At 42.4% G+C, this 16,485-nt stretch overlaps 2 long non-coding RNA genes across 2 annotated transcripts; both read left to right on the top strand.

The window, feature by feature from the left end:
* Positions 1 to 299: 299 nt before the first annotated feature.
* LOC124686387 lies at positions 300 to 12,498 on the top strand. Its single transcript, XR_006997811.1, has 3 exons — positions 300 to 342; positions 12,022 to 12,287; positions 12,389 to 12,498. It is a non-coding gene; the product is annotated as an uncharacterized LOC124686387 (long non-coding RNA).
* An 80-nt stretch (positions 12,499 to 12,578) lies between these two features.
* On the top strand, positions 12,579 to 13,310 carry LOC124686386. Its single transcript, XR_006997810.1, has 2 exons — positions 12,579 to 12,736; positions 12,849 to 13,310. It is a non-coding gene; the product is annotated as an uncharacterized LOC124686386 (long non-coding RNA).
* Positions 13,311 to 16,485: the final 3,175 nt, after the last annotated feature.

Raw genomic sequence — 16,485 nt, 5'->3', positions numbered from 1 at the left:
CTCAGTGGTGGTGCCGGTAGGTAAGACATGAAGGTGCATGAGGCTCTACCAGAGCCTTATGACATTCCTCTGGTGGCATATAGTGCACAGCCCTTGAGCGTCTTACAAACACGAGCATGAGACAACAAGCTTCTGGCAGGAGACTTGCGCTTCTTTTCTTAATGATCTTACCATTCTTTTGAGACCGCATATATTTTAACGGCGTGTTTTCATTATAAGTGGAAATCTCTTTATCATTACTCTGTTGGACGAGCATGCAGAGAACTTTGATGAGGACTCTGTCCGTGCAAGTTGGCACTGTCGGCATATTATTTGTAGGCATGGCTGTTGCTTACTACTCAGGTTTGTTATTCTGTACATGCAACAACACACTGCTTGGGGCCTGGGCCTGCATTTTGACTCTCATATCCTCAATGCCCTTTCCTCCACCCTCTCCGACCATTGTCCACTTCTCCTCGCCGATGATAGTGGCCCAAGGAGGCCTAAAACCTTCAAGTTCGATTTTTTTTGGACGGGCATCCCGGGATTCCATGATGTGGTTGCAAGAGCTTGGACTTTGCCCTCCGGCCATGATGAACCTTATCAAAACCTTTTCCACAAGCTAAAGAATGTGTGAAAGGGGCTTAGCAAGTGGAGCCGGGGGCTTTTCTCTAACTCCAAAGTGACCCTTCACGCCGCACTTCTTGTCATCCTTCATCTCGACATCGCTCAAGAAAGCCGGACGCTCTCGTTTGATGAACAAGACCTTAGGGCAAGCTTGAAGAGAAGAGTCATTAACCTTGCTATCTTAGAGCGGGATAGAGAAAAGCAAAGTTCTCGCATTGCGAATATAAAGGAAGGTGATGCCAATACAAAATTCTTCCACTTAAGAGTCAACGCTAGAAGGAGAAAAAACCACATTCACCGCATCAAGCACAATGGTGGGTGGGTCACCGATCATAGCCGGAAGGAGGAAATCTTGCATAGCCACTTCTCCTCATCTATGGGTGTTGGGCAAACTCGCAAAACAGACCTCAATTGGGAAAGCCTCAACTTTGGAAACGTGGCCCTTGAGGGCATTGATGAACCTTTTACGGAAGAGGAAGTCTTCAAAGCAATTTCTCAAATGCCTACCGATAAAGCTCCCGGTCCCGATGGCTTCACCGGAGCCTTTTTTAAGAGGTGTTGGGGCACCATCAAGGAAGACGTCATGAGAGTCATCGACAATTTCAATAACCTCCATGTTGCAGACCTCCAATGGGTCAACTCGGCTAACATTGTTCTCCTTCCCAAGAAAGAGGGGGCCGAGGAAATCTCCGACTATAGGCCCATAAGCTTGGTCCACGCTATTGAAGGATAAAGTTGCATAGAAAACAAAAATTTTCCTACCGCGAACACGCAATCCAAGCCAAGATGCAATCTAGAAGACGATAGCAACGAGGGGATGATCAAGACTAACCCTTGAAGAGATTCCAAAGCCTATAAGAGTAGGCTCTTATTGCTGCGGTAGACGATCACTTGCCGCTTGCAAAAGCGCGTAGAAGATCTTGATCACGATTGGTTCCGGCGCCACGAACGGGCAGCACCTCCGTACTCGGTCACACGTTCGGTTGTTGATGAAGACGACGTCCACCTCCCCGTTCCAGCGGGCAGCGGAAGTAGTAGCTCCTCTTGAATCCGACAGCACGACGGCGTGGTGTCGGTGGCGGTGGAGAAGTCCGGCGGAGCTTCGCTAAGCGTGCGGGACGTGGTGGAGGAGAGAGGCCGCTAGGGTTTGGGGAGAGGGGGTGGCCGGCCACTAAAGGGGCGGCCAAGGTGGAGGCTTTGGTGTGGCCGGCCCCCTCCCCTTGGCTCCTCATTATATAGGTGGAAGCCCCAAGTGTTGGACTACAAGTCTCCGAATAAGACCCGAACCCAAAACCTTCCATATGGTGGGAAACCTAGCCCAACTAGGACTCCCACCCAAAGGTGGGATTTCCACTTCCCATAGGGGGGGTGGCCGGCCCCCTAAGGGGGAGTCCACTTGGGACTCCTCCCCCACTAGGGTTGGCCGGCCATGGAGGTGGAGTCCCATGTGGACTCCACCTTCCTTGGTGGTTTCTTCCGGACTTTTCTAGAACCTTCTAGAACCTTCCATAGAACCTTCCGAATCATTTTAATACACATAAAATGACATCCTATATATGAATCTTATTCTCCGGACTATTCCGAACTCCTCGTGATGTCCGGGATCTCATCCGGGACTCCGAACAAATATTCGAACTCCATTCCATATTCAAGTTCTACTATTTCAACATCCAACTTTAAGTGTGTCACCCTACGGTTCGTGAACTATGCGGACATGGTTGAGTACTTACTCTGACCAATAACCAATAGCGGGATCTGGAGATCCATAATGGCTCCCACATATTCAACGATGACTTTAGTGATCGAATGAACCATTCACATACATTACCAATTCCCTTTGTCTCGCGATATTTTACTTGTCCGAGGTTTGATCTTCGGTATCACTCTATACCTTGTTCAACCTCGTCTCCCGACAAGTACTCTTTACTCGTACTCGTGGTATGTGGTCTCTTATGAACTCATTCATATGCTTGCAAGACATTAGACGACATTCCACCGAGAGGGCCCAGAGTATATCTATCCGTCATCGGGATGGACAAATCCCACTATTGATCCATATGCCTCAACTCATACTTTCCGGATACTTAATCCCACCTTTATAGCCACCCATTTACGCAAGTGGTGTTTGGTGTAATCAAAGTACCTTTCCGGTATAAGTGATTTACATGATCTCATGGTCATAAGGACTAGGTAACTATGAATCGAAAGCTTATAGCAAATAACTTAATGACGAGATCTTATGCTACGCTTAATTGGGTGTGTCCATTACATCATTCATATAATGATATAACCTTGTTATTAATAACATCCAATGTTCATGATTATGAAACTAATCATCCATTAATCAACAAGCTAGTTTAAGAGGCATACTAGGGACTTCTTGTTGTCTACATATCACACATGTACTAATGATTCGGTTAATACAATTCTAGCATGATATATAAACACTTATCATAAACATAAAGATATAAATAATAACCACTTTATTATTGCCTCTAGGGCATATCTCCTTCGAGTCTCCCACTTGCACTAGAGTCAATAATCTAGTTTACATTTGTAAAGATATAACACCTTGGCCTTCCGGTGCTTTATCATGTATTGCTCACGGGAGAGGTTTTTAGTCATCGGATCTGACACGCTCAGAAACGTATGTATTTTGTAATTCATTTGCGTCTCAACGCATCACTCATTTCCAAATGAGTTGGCATTTTAAATATGTTTGATCTTCTGGTGGAACCTTAATTCCGCTGTCTGAAATATGTCACTAATATTGTCACACACAATATAGCTTCAAAGTTCTGACTCGTCGGAACTACACCAAGTTCTCAAAGAACCTCTTGACTTAACATCCTTTGTCATTGTCAAAATAATGACATACTCGCCTTCTTTTGTAGAATCCGTCACAATATTTAGAACTCTTCTAAATCTAGCATAGGCAACTTCTAGCTCATTGTGCTACCTTTTAAACAACACTTAGTCTAATTTGAGATTGAAATTATATTTTATATGTGACAAAACCAATATCGGTGTAACACCTTACGGCGATTTGTTTGTCATTTCTTCATACAAAAATATATATATATATCCTTAGTTCTTCTAAAGTACTCAAGGATATTCTTACTGTCGTCCAATGATCATCATATGAATCATTCTGGTATATGCTCATAACACTTTATAGCACATGATATCTGATTGTGTACATATTATTCGTGATCTATAATCACTCATGTGTTTTTACTCATTGAGTGTCAGATACACTCAAGTCTTGTTAAACCTTCACATGACAAGAACATTTTCTTAATATTTCTATATTGAACTACTTCAATATCCATCATATGTACTTTGACTTAAACTTATTTATGTGTTTCAATCTATCTTCATAGATTTTGACACTAAATTTGTTTCAATCCATATCCTTTCATTGAAGTTAATTCTCAATGAAACCTTTTTAATCAAGTATATAATTACATCATTTATAACCAACTATATGTCACCTACATAAAGTATTATAAATGTGTCTTAGCGCTCCCACTTAATTTCTTGCAAATGCAAGCTTCTTCATCGTCTCTGATGAAATCAAAAACTCTTTGACTATTTCATCTGGTGAAAGATTCCAACTCCGTGATACTTACTTCATCCAATTGAAGCTTGTATACCTATCTAGTATTCCACGGACCAGCAAAACTCTTTGTTGTATCTTGTATACATACTTCTGTTAAGTAGTGTATTTTGCCATCCTACTAGCATATCTCATAAAAGAAATATGTAGTGATTACTAGAATAATCCACATAGACTATAAGCATTGCTACGGAAGATCTAATCTTATCGTATTCAACTCTTTGAACTTTGTCGTAAACAATTTTTTCGATAAGTCAAGCTTTCTTCAAGGATATATCATCCAAGTCTATCAATTTCATAGATCCATTTACTTTCATAAAGTATTCATCTATCTTGGATTTCATGGCGCATGGCCATTTTAATGGAGTCAGGGCCCATCATAACTTCTTTGTTTTGTAGTTGGTTTATCATTGTTCAAAATCAATCCTTTGTCCACAAATCATTTATTTGATCACAAAGTAAACCATACCTACAAGGTTCAATATGTACTTCGATCTCCATGGCTAAAACACTTTGTAGTCATGAGAGCCATGATCGTCGTGGCCGCTTCCGAAACCAATTCCGATGCTGCGCTACTCGATCATTATGCTCGGGTTCATAAACCTTATCAAATTATATTGTCCTCCCACTCAAATACTTCACTCGAAACAATTTCTCGGAAATAAGAAACATTGACAAACACTTTTGTCTTTGTCTTGTGGGAAGAATTCCCAATTAAATCTACTGGGATAACCAACAAAGACATTCATCCGATTTTGGTTGACTATTAGGGTTTATACCCATGCCATAACTTGTATGGTGTCATTTCAACGGATCATGATGATGCTCTATTCGAGTGTAAAAGCGGTAGTCACTAAAGCATAATCCACAAAAATATAATGGCATCAATATTTTATCTCATCATTGATCCAACAAAGTTTGGATATATCTCTTGGATACTTCATCATCACTATGATACTCCAAGAAACGTAAGTTGTAGAACAATTTCATAACTCTCTTAGATGTTCGCTAAAACTCGTAATTCAAATATTTCCACCATGATCCAATCATAGATATTTGATTTCTATTACGATGATTTCCACTTCATGCTGAAATTTATTTGAATCCTATTCAAATATTTCAAACTTTTCCTTATTGAATATATCCACATATATACTCAATTCATTGTTTGAAAGTTTTCATGAAGTAGAAGAATCTTCCGCACACAACTATGCCCGATGAACCACATATATCATTATGTATGTTTTCACTAAGTTAGTTGCCCGTTCAACTCTTTGGCCTATGAACGGTATTTTAATCATTCTCTTTAGAAAAGATTTGCAAGCGCCAAATGATTCAAAAATCAAATGACTCCAAAAATCCATTTGCATGGAGTTCCTTCATGCGTTCCTTTCTAACATGACCTAAATGGCGGTTCCACAAATAAGTGGAATTCAAATCATTTGCCTTATGGCATTTTAGCGTCAGTGTTATGTATGTGTGTTTCACCATTAAGATTTATAATAACTTATCCATCGTTCATGGAGTGATGTCATAATTTGAACAACTCATTGTTTTCATTTGACCAGATCAAAATAACAATTATTAAGTTCTTTATTATAAATTCTAAGGGCTAGATAGAATGCCAACGACGAACATAATAACACTTTATTTTGTTCCAGACGTGTATTCCTATCATATTCCTTGTCAGTCACTTAGGCCATTGCATTCTTGTATTGTGTTGTTTTGTATGACACTTCATACCAACCAATATAGTACTAATACCCAAGAATTTCATTGCGTGACTAAACTAGGAATACATCCATAACATGTATATCATTTATATACACCTGAGCTAGACTTTCTAGTCTTTTCTTTCTTTCTGCCAGAACATCTTTTGCAGTTTCTCTTTTAGCTTTCCTCATTATTCAGAAAAACACTTCAACATCAATAACTTCTAGGTTTGTTGGTCAAATACCAATAACCTTGAGGTTTTTACTTTGAAGTTGATCATCATATGACAAGTGTTCTAGATTTCACTTATTAGTAACTTTGTAATATGATGAACAATTTCACTCATAATTTTATCCATCATATCATGACGACTTTACGAGACCATGTCTGTACATGCTAGGCTCGTAAAGTTTTAACCTTGGTATTTGCATGTGCAAATCTAGCTTGCACCCATTGTATGCACACGTAGAATCTATCACACCCGATCATCACGTGATGCTTCGAAACTACGAGTCTTAGCAATGGTGCATATTAAGGATGGTCACTTCATGGATATGCGAATATCGTTAGTGCCCCAATAGTTGGAGGATTGTGACGTCTGGCGTCTTCAACCTTCATACATTCCCATAAAACTTATGAGTTTATGTAGTCTCACCAAATTTATATTCTATCATCTTGCAATAAGGTCTTAGATATCACATATATCTCATACCTTGATTATTTCTGAAAACTAAATTTTCAGCTCCTTATTTTTCAAACAAATTTGAACTTCAAGTTTCACGGAGACAAGATAACTTTAGGTACTAATTGAAACCATAGCTCTTTGAATCAATAATGTGAGGTTTACTAAAAGTTTGCAATAGGACTTAATCAATTCTTGATTCTTTAACAATACGGTATCAATCCGTAAAGTTTCTTATCAGATTTTAACAGAATTTCTATCTCAATAATAAGACTAGCGCATAGTAGTAAACGGATGCCAATACTACAAAATTAATTCAAAATACTACCCGGACTATGTTTATGATAATTAGTTCATGTTTTAATCTAATTACTAATGAACTCCCACTTAATACAACATCCCTCATAGTTGTTAAGTGGTACACGATCCAAATCCACTACACCAAAACCGATCATCACGTGAGATGATGTAGCTTCAATGGTGAACATCAACATGTTGATCATATCATCCATATGACTCGTGTTCAACCTTTCGGTTTCCGTTGTCCCGAGGCCATGTCCGTACATGCTAGGCTCGTCAAGCAAACCCAAGTATTCCGCGTGTGCAACATGGCTTACACCCGTTGTATGTGAATCGTTGAATCTATCACATCCGATCATCACGAGATGCTTCGAAACGACGAACTGTTACAACGGTGCATACGAGGGGAGAACACTTTATTATCTTGATATTAATGTGAGGGATCATCTTATAATGCTACCGTCGCGATCTAAGCAAAATAAGATGCATAAAGGATTAACATCACATGCAGTTCATATGTGATATGATATGGCCCTTTTGTCTTTGCGCCTTTGATCTTCATCTCCAAAGCACGGACATGATCTCCATCATCTTCGGGCATGATCTCCATCATCGTCGGCGTAGCGTCAAGGTTCATGGCGCCGTCTTCATGGTTGTTCACCTCATGTAGCAACTATTACAACTACTTTGAAATACTACTCAACATGAAAATTAAAGACAACCATAAGGCTCTCGCCGGTTGCCACAATACAATAATGATCATCTCATACATATTCATCATCACATTATGGCCATATCACATCACCAAACCCTGCAAAAACAAGTTAGACGCTCTCTAATTTGGTTTGCATATTTTACGTGGTTTAGGGTTTTCGATATAGATCTAATCTACCTACGAACATGAACCACAACGTTGATACTAATGTTGTCAATAGAAGAGTAAATTGAATCTTTACTATAGTAGGAGAGACAGACACCCGCAAAGCCTCTTATGCAATACAAGTTGCATGTCGAACGAGGAACAAGTCTCATGAACGCGGTCATGTAAAGTTAGTCCGAGCCGCTTCATCCCACTATGCCATAAAGATGCAAAGTACTCAACTAAAGATAACAAGAGCATCAACGCCCACAAAACCATTGTGTTCTACTCGTGCAACCATCTATGCATAGACACGGCTCTGATACCACTGAAGGATAAAGTTGCATAGAAAACAAAAATTTTCCTACCGCGAACACGCAATCCAAGCCAAGATGCAATCTAGAAGACGATAGCAACGAGGGGATGATCAAGACTAACCCTTGAAGAGATTCCAAAGCCTATAAGAGTAGGCTCTTATTGCTGCGGTAGACGATCACTTGCCGCTTGCAAAAGCGCGTAGAAGATCTTGATCACGATCGGTTCCGGCGCCACGAACGGGCAGCACCTCCGTACTCGGTCACACGTTCGGTTGTTGATGAAGACGACGTCCACCTCCCCGTTCCAGCGGGCAGCGGAAGTAGTAGCTCCTCTTGAATCCGACAGCACGACGGCGTGGTGTCGGTGGCGGTGGAGAAGTCCGGCGGAGCTTCGCTAAGCGTGCGGGACGTGGTGGAGGAGAGAGGCCGCTAGGGTTTGGGGAGAGGGGGTGGCCGGCCACTAAAGGGGGCGGCCAAGGTGGAGGCTTTGGTGTGGCCGGCCCCCTCCCCTTGGCTCCTCATTATATAGGTGGAAGCCCCAAGTGTTGGACTACAAGTCTCCGAATAAGACCCGAACCCAAAACCTTCCATATGGTGGGAAACCTAGCCCAACTAGGACTCCCACCCAAAGGTGGGATTTCCACTTCCCATAGGGGGGGTGGCCGGCCCCCTAAGGGGGAGTCCACTTGGGACTCCTCCCCACTAGGGTTGGCCGGCCATGGAGGTGGAGTCCCATGTGGACTCCACCTTCCTTGGTGGTTTCTTCCGGACTTTTCTAGAACCTTCTAGAACCTTCCATAGAACCTTCCGAATCATTTTAATACACATAAAATGACATCCTATATATGAATCTTATTCTCCGGACTATTCCGGAACTCCTCGTGATGTCCGGGATCTCATCCGGGACTCCGAACAAATATTCGAACTCCATTCCATATTCAAGTTCTACTATTTCAACATCCAACTTTAAGTGTGTCACCCTACGGTTCGTGAACTATGCGGACATGGTTGAGTACTTACTCGACCAATAACCAATAGCGGGATCCGGAGATCCATAATGGCTCCCACATATTCAACGATGACTTTAGTGATCGAATGAACCATTCACATACATTACCAATTCCCTTTGTCTCGCGATATTTTACTTGTCCGAGGTTTGATCTTCGGTATCACTCTATACCTTGTTCAACCTCGTCTCCTGACAAGTACTCTTTACTCGTACTGTGGTATGTGGTCTCTTATGAACTCATTCATATGCTTGCAAGACATTAGACGACATTCCACCGAGAGGGCCCAGAGTATATCTATCCGTCATCGGGATGGACAAATCCCACTATTGATCCATATGCCTCAACTCATACTTTCCGGATACTTAATCCCACCTTTATAGCCACCCATTTACGCAGGGGTGTTTGGTGTAATCAAAGTACCTTTCCGGTATAAGTGATTTACATGATCTCATGGTCATAAGGACTAGGTAACTATGAATCGAAAGCTTATAGCAAATAACTTAATGACGAGATCTTATGCTACGCTTAATTGGGTGTGTCCATTACATCATTCATATAATGATATAACCTTGTTATTAATAACATCCAATGTTCATGATTATGAAACTAATCATCCATTAATCAACAAGCTAGTTTAAGAGGCATACTAGGGACTTCTTGTTGTCTACATATCACACATGTACTAATGATTCGGTTAATACAATTCTAGCATGATATATAAACACTTATCATAAACATAAAGATATAAATAATAACCACTTTATTATTGCCTCTAGGGCATATCTCCTTCAGCTATCTCCAAAATCATTGCCAAGTTGATTGCCATCCGCCTTGCACCACTCATGAATGATATTGTCTCCAATGCCCAAAGTGCCTTCATCAAGAAAAGGAGCATCCATGATAATTTCATGTATGTGAAGAATCTTGCTAAGAGGCTCCATAAGAGCAAAGTTCCTTCTCTCCTCTTCAAGCTTGACATACGCAAGGCCTTTGACTCCGTGAGATGGGACTACATCCTTGAGCTTCTAAGAAGGCATGGCTTCCCGCCTAGGTTCCGAAATTGGATTACCGCCTTGTTTTGCACCGCTTCCTCGAGGGTCCTTCTCAATGGGATACCCGGAGAGCCCATCTTCCATGGGAAGGGGCTTAGACAAGGAGACCCTTTATCGCCGCTCCTTTTCGTCCTTGCGATAGACCCCCTTCAAAAGATTCTTGAGTTGGCCACTAGCCACAATCTTCTCCACAAGCTTAGATGAAGGGGAACCATTTTTCGGGCTTCCCTTTACGCGGACGATGTCGCCGTCTTTATGCTCCCATTCAAGGAGGACATCAAAAACCTCTCCGCCATCCTTGACTCTTTCGGTGATGCCACCGGCCTACATACAAACTTCCAAAAAAGCTCGGTCATTCCTATCAATTGCCATGATGTTGACCTTGACGATGTGCTTGGAGGGCTTCTGGTTATTCGTGCTTCTTTCCCTGTCAAATATTTGGGGCTTCCACTTTCGGTTTGGGAGCTCAAAAGAGTGGACTTCCAACCGCTTGAGGACAAAATGGCTGGCAAACTTGTCACTTGAGATGGCAAAAACATCAATGAGGCCGCTAGAGGAGCCCTTATCAAATCCGTCCTCACCTCCCAAGAAATCTTCCACCTTACGCCTCTTAGGATTCCGCCGGGGTGCATTGCATCCATGAACAAAATTGAACGTGCAAGTTAAATTGGGAGGCGGTTTGTAGACCAAAAAAGCTTGGTGGCTTAGGCATTCTCCATATTGAGAAATTTGCGAGAGCTCTCCGGTTGAGATGGCCATGGTTCGAGTGGAGACATCCAACCAAGCTTTGGGTTGGAATGGGCAACCCATGAGATGAGGTTGACATGGACCTTTTCTATGCCTCCACTACTATTACTATTGGGAATGAGAAGATTGCTAGTTTTTGGGATTCCCCTTGGCTCAATGGCATGAAGCCCAAAGACATTGCACCTCTTATCTATGAAGCCTCCTCAAGAAAGAATTGGAAGGTCCATCAAGCTTTGTTGGCCAATGCATGGGTGAGAAAAATTAGGTTGGACATAAATCTCACCGTCCAACACATACATGAGTACATCCGGTTGTGGACACAACTCCGTGGCGTCCATCTCGATGAGCATATTGAGGATACAATCACTTGGGACACCACTACGAACGGGGAATACTCCTCTTCCGCGGCCTACAATGCGCAATTCTTCGGAGCCTTGACCACCAACATGAACAAGCTTGTTTGGAAGGCTTGCCCCCCCCCCCCCCCTGAAGATTAAATTCTTTGCTTGGTTGGCTCTTCAAAATCGGATTTGGACGTCAGATCGCCTCGCAAGGAGGGGTAGGACCAATTCCAGTCTTTGCCCGCTATGCAACCAAACTCAAGAGACGGCGGCTCACCTCTTCTCCCATTGCCGCTACTCCAAGCGCCTTTGGGAAATGGTCAAGGGTTGGATTGGCATCCCCTCCATTCGCACCCATGAGTGGACAGACGACCTCACCCTTGAGGTTTGGTGGGCGAAGATGTTGAAGGATGCAACGGCTAACCGAAAGGCAATGGCCTCCTTAACCATGCTTGTTAGTTGGACCATTTGGAAGGAGCGAAACGCTAGGGTGTTCAACCACAAGTCCGCTCCCCTACCATCCTCCTCGACATCATCAAGACCGAAGCTAAGCTATGGGTGGCCGCGGGTGCGAAGTGTTTGAGTTTTGTAATAACGGGAGAGTAATCCTTTAGTTTGATTTTGGGTTCGGAACTTTGTCTTGTCAAGACTCTTCTTCTTAATTAATGAATGGTGGCAAATCTTTTGCCCCTTGTTTCAAAAAAAAAAAAACAACGCACTGCTCATAAGGCAACTCCATTTACCATTTCCTGACAAACTGCTTGCTCCGGTGCAGGAAACTGTGCTTCAAAAGCACATCTCTAGCCAGTTGGTACATAAACATTCCCATTCCGGAGGTATTTGATACATGCCAGGTATAACACACCAACTCATCAAACTGATATCTACCTTCACTATATAAATGCTTAGCACACAAATGGCTACTTATTACAGATATGGGAACAGCCATATGAAGTAGAATGGCACGGATCAAATGCAAGGGCTGACCCTGTTGAGATAACATTGCATGCTTTGTGCAAAGAAGAAAGAGATTTCACTATGGTAACCTTTTAAAATTATTGATAAAATAAAACATGGAAATAGCAAAGATGCGTTGTGGCCTGCTTATCCATAAACATATCAGTTGCATTGGTAATATGCAGGGAAAGTACTATAAGATGACATTTATTGTCACAGAGGTCGAGAATTCTGATGGCTGCTGTTCACGACCTGCAAGGTATGCTGGAAAAATATCCCTAATGGAAATGCTTACGAGATGCACCTACAACCGCTTCGCAAAGAAGAGACGCATGGGTAAGCAACTAGGTTGTGTACACCGATGAAACCGTCCCTGCTCATATAAACAAGAAAAATAAAGAGGCCAACGTTGCCATCAGCAAGAAACACAAAAACTGCGTTGTCTACAGAAAAATCTTCCATGGCTTCTCCATCTGGCGAATCACCAAATACAACAGCAGATAGGCGCCAAACCAAGCAAAGACATCATAGATGTAAGTACAAACTGGATTTATCCATTCTCTCAGTTCCCAGCTGCATAAGCTTAAAAGGGACAAATATATGCCACAATGTAGATCGAATAACAACATTTTTTTCCTACCGAAGGATGTCAGCTCTGTGTCTGAAAGGAAGAAGAGGAAGGCCACTGCCTCAGATTCTGCATTGGCTAAGAAACAGGTCAGCAAGGCGTTCTTCCCACGCCAATAAAGATGATGTCACTTGCCAGTAAGAATAAACCTCAAAACAGCGGTTATCCAGAAGCAATGCAGTTGTAAGAAAATACTCAACTTTACCTTTCTCTTCGCTTTCGCACCCACACATATCCTCAGTTCCAAGAAAAGGTCAATACAGACAGAGAATAGAAAGATTGGTTAAGGGCAGATTTCATAGACTACTACTGATCTGCTATGTGTAATATTATGGAGCTACCGACTACTCTAGACAATATGTGCTTTTAATGCATTGTGGTATGACGGAGTAGGTGTGACCCATCTGTGTGTAATAACATAAGATGTAATCCAATGTTCCACAATAGCACGAAGCTATCTACCGCTCCAGCAGCAACAAGCCCTTCTGCTATGTCTTCAGTTCAGACCCATCACTTAGATGTTTCGTCACGATGCCTCCTAGTCCGTTCTAAAGTGTGTACTTTCTTTTCGTAGGCCCAAAATATCAGCAAGGACCGTCATATTCAAATGCTACATTAGAAGGTAGAGCACAAGTAGGAATATAGGATTAGTTAGAATATCATATTATGACGCAAGCTTGTAAGATATGTGCTCTTACGATAATTTTCATGTATGGATGGTGATTATAATTTTAAATATATAAATGTTTCTTTATGCAATGCGTTCATATTCTGCAACTTCTTCATTGTTGTATGAATGTATTGAGTATATATTCCATTGATGAGGAAAACAAACTCTGCAATATTTGAAGCTACAAAGCCACCCAATCCAAAGAAAATCAAAATACATTATTCAATCCGCATAAATTATGTACCAACGGATACTACAGTTGCTTGATTTCCGTTGCCACTTTGCAACGCTCTATTTCAGTTGTTACCAACGGACCTATATGCGTTGCATTGTATCTTTGCAACACACAAAAACACAACACATGATTATCTGTTGGTAGATGCGCTAGCAAAACCTATATTAGCATTTAGATACAGTTGTACGTAGGCGGGATCCTGTTGTAGTGGCTGATGTTTTTCCTCCACCTCGTGGCTTGCTCAATCCGGCTGCTCCTTGTCATCCAGCGAAACCACTTGCAAAGGGGCGGGAAAGACTGCAACACAAATAAGACGGTTAATAAACAAAATTAATGACATACAAATATGATTTTTAATCGTGTTGTTAGAACATACCGTAGACCTCGAGGACGATGAACTTGTTTGCGTGGGTGGATCATCATCGTAGTTCGCGCACAAGAAATATTTAATGCTGAACTTAAAAGAAAAATCTACCACCTCCTTCACCTTCGCAAGCTGGCCGCACCAACACCTCTTCGCTCTCACTCTCGGTGGCAAGCTTGAATTCTTCCTCTTCATTGACCTAAAATCCTAGTCCGAGCAAGGCATACTCATACTCACTTGAATATTTTGCGAACGAAAGAGAGACGCGGAGAAGACAAACTTGATCCTGTTGTTTTGATTTGTATTCTTTGTATGTGGGTAAGTATGACTTATATAGCCTTCAATTAGTATAAACAGTACCTTAGTGCACAATAATTAGCATAGGTTGTCGGTGCTCTATTTGATGTACCAGCACGGGACTCCTACGCAAATAATAGGCTATTTTCGGTGGTTAATTTTCTGTACAAATCGAGCGGGAATATCAGACAAATTACTCAGTGCCGCATGGCATTGCATCATTAAAATCAGTGCCCGTCACACTGCCGGCCTGCTGGGGTAGATTCGCCGGGCGAACAGGCATGCAACCCTATCGCCACCAGCTGCGGAGGCCTGCTCCACGTCAGCCTGCCGCCCCAGGCTCCAGCGGCATGGCCCGCATCGGCAAACGGCGATGGACGGCGAGGTCTGCGACCTAACGTGCCGCCAACGCACCCGGCGGCATGCGCTGCCGCCAGCTCCAACGGCGGCATGATGCCACATGTCGGTTGGGGCCCTGCCGCCTCGCAGAGGTGGTCTTTTTTGCCAATTTGATTCAGAGGTGGTCCTTTTTGTCAACAAATTGGGGAGACGTGGTCTCTTTTGCCAAAAATTCGAAAGTTGGGTCTCGTACGTTGAGAAAACAAAGAAAAGTTGTGACCATGTAATTGAGAATCTAAAGGAGATTGTACATGGAGTGCAAAGGAAAATGGCATGCTCGGGTTAATTAATTTTTTCGGTGGCATTGTGTGTATTAGTTACATGTGTGACACTATCAGGCACTTACGGGTTTCACCTTAATAGAACAGATATATAACTGTTGCCTTTGGCTCTATACACGTGCAAGACAAAGCATCGTTCCAGAGAGAAAACTCACACTGAGGACTAGTTCTACTTTAGTTGTCAGGATTGTTAGATACTTGTATGTATTCTTGGGGCAAGTGTTCCAGATCTACATGTATTTTCACTTCTCTCTCACCTAATATATTTGAAGAAAAATAAAGACACACGTGTTAGCTGGGCATTCATTCACACACATATTATCTGGGCGTTCATTGACACACCTATTTTTTTTCCGAAAGGTCCTCAATAACATTACAAAGAATCCTAAAAGTAATAGAAGCTATGAACGAGTCTCTGGACCACCTAACGATATCTACGAGATCACGATTGAACTGAAGGCCTGCCACCGTCCTTGCCCCTCCCTCATCGAGGCTGGGTAAAATTTGTCGTAATAAAATCTGTTGCAGTAGATAAATAGGAAGTCATCGTGCTAAGATCTCAAAACACCAGAACATGAGATCGGCAACCATCGCTAATAATGAGAAGGGTGGATCAGAACTAACAATGAACAAATTCTAAGAGATCCACTAGAGACAGACCTCCACATGTCCTCCATAGACATAAATCCTAGTCAAATCTTTTCGCAAAAAACGCCGGCAAATGATTCGAGGTGAGGATTAACTTACCAAAACAAGGCGGCGGATCCCCTTCGTGGTGGCAGATGGGAGCCATGACAGCCACAATCAACGCGGCCGCTGGTGTCACCTCAACGTTGTCTCGGTTGAGTGATCGTTGTCACCGCCGCCTTCCTGTGCCTCCCTCTCTGTCGCCTTGTTTTTTTCCTCCCTCGAACAGAACAAAACTCCCTAGAACTGAAACAACTTGGGACGCCGATTAATTGGCTAGATGCAGAGGGGGTGACCTGCAAACTTTTAGGAGCACTAATGTAAGTTCTAGATGTAGGAGGGGTTACATGCAAATTTTCAGGACAGATGCTCTCATGTGAGCAGGACCCACCGTCCATGTGTTGTCCACGTCAGTGCTTTTTTAATGGCAAACCTTGTTTAAGACTAAATCGAGCCACACGCACAACTACTAGTATATTTAACTCCACACAAAAACCAGTTCAAAAAAAAACTCCACACAAAAACCCCTATTCATGCATCTTGTTTACATAAATCTGCGCAGGTCTCTTTCAGGTACATAGTATAATTTTGGTAGGTGAAATCCTAGGTACGTACGTTAGGTCACAATAAAAGACATGTGTTGCTCAATCGATGAACAACTCGTGGTTTAGTCGGATACCGTACCGGTACAGCAAACGATCGAGATCGATATCACGCCATC

The sequence above is a fragment of the Lolium rigidum genome, chromosome 2 (assembly GCF_022539505.1).
Source record: "Lolium rigidum isolate FL_2022 chromosome 2, APGP_CSIRO_Lrig_0.1, whole genome shotgun sequence".
NCBI lineage: Eukaryota > Viridiplantae > Streptophyta > Magnoliopsida > Poales > Poaceae > Lolium > Lolium rigidum.
This window is presented reverse-complemented; position numbering and strand designations above follow the sequence as displayed.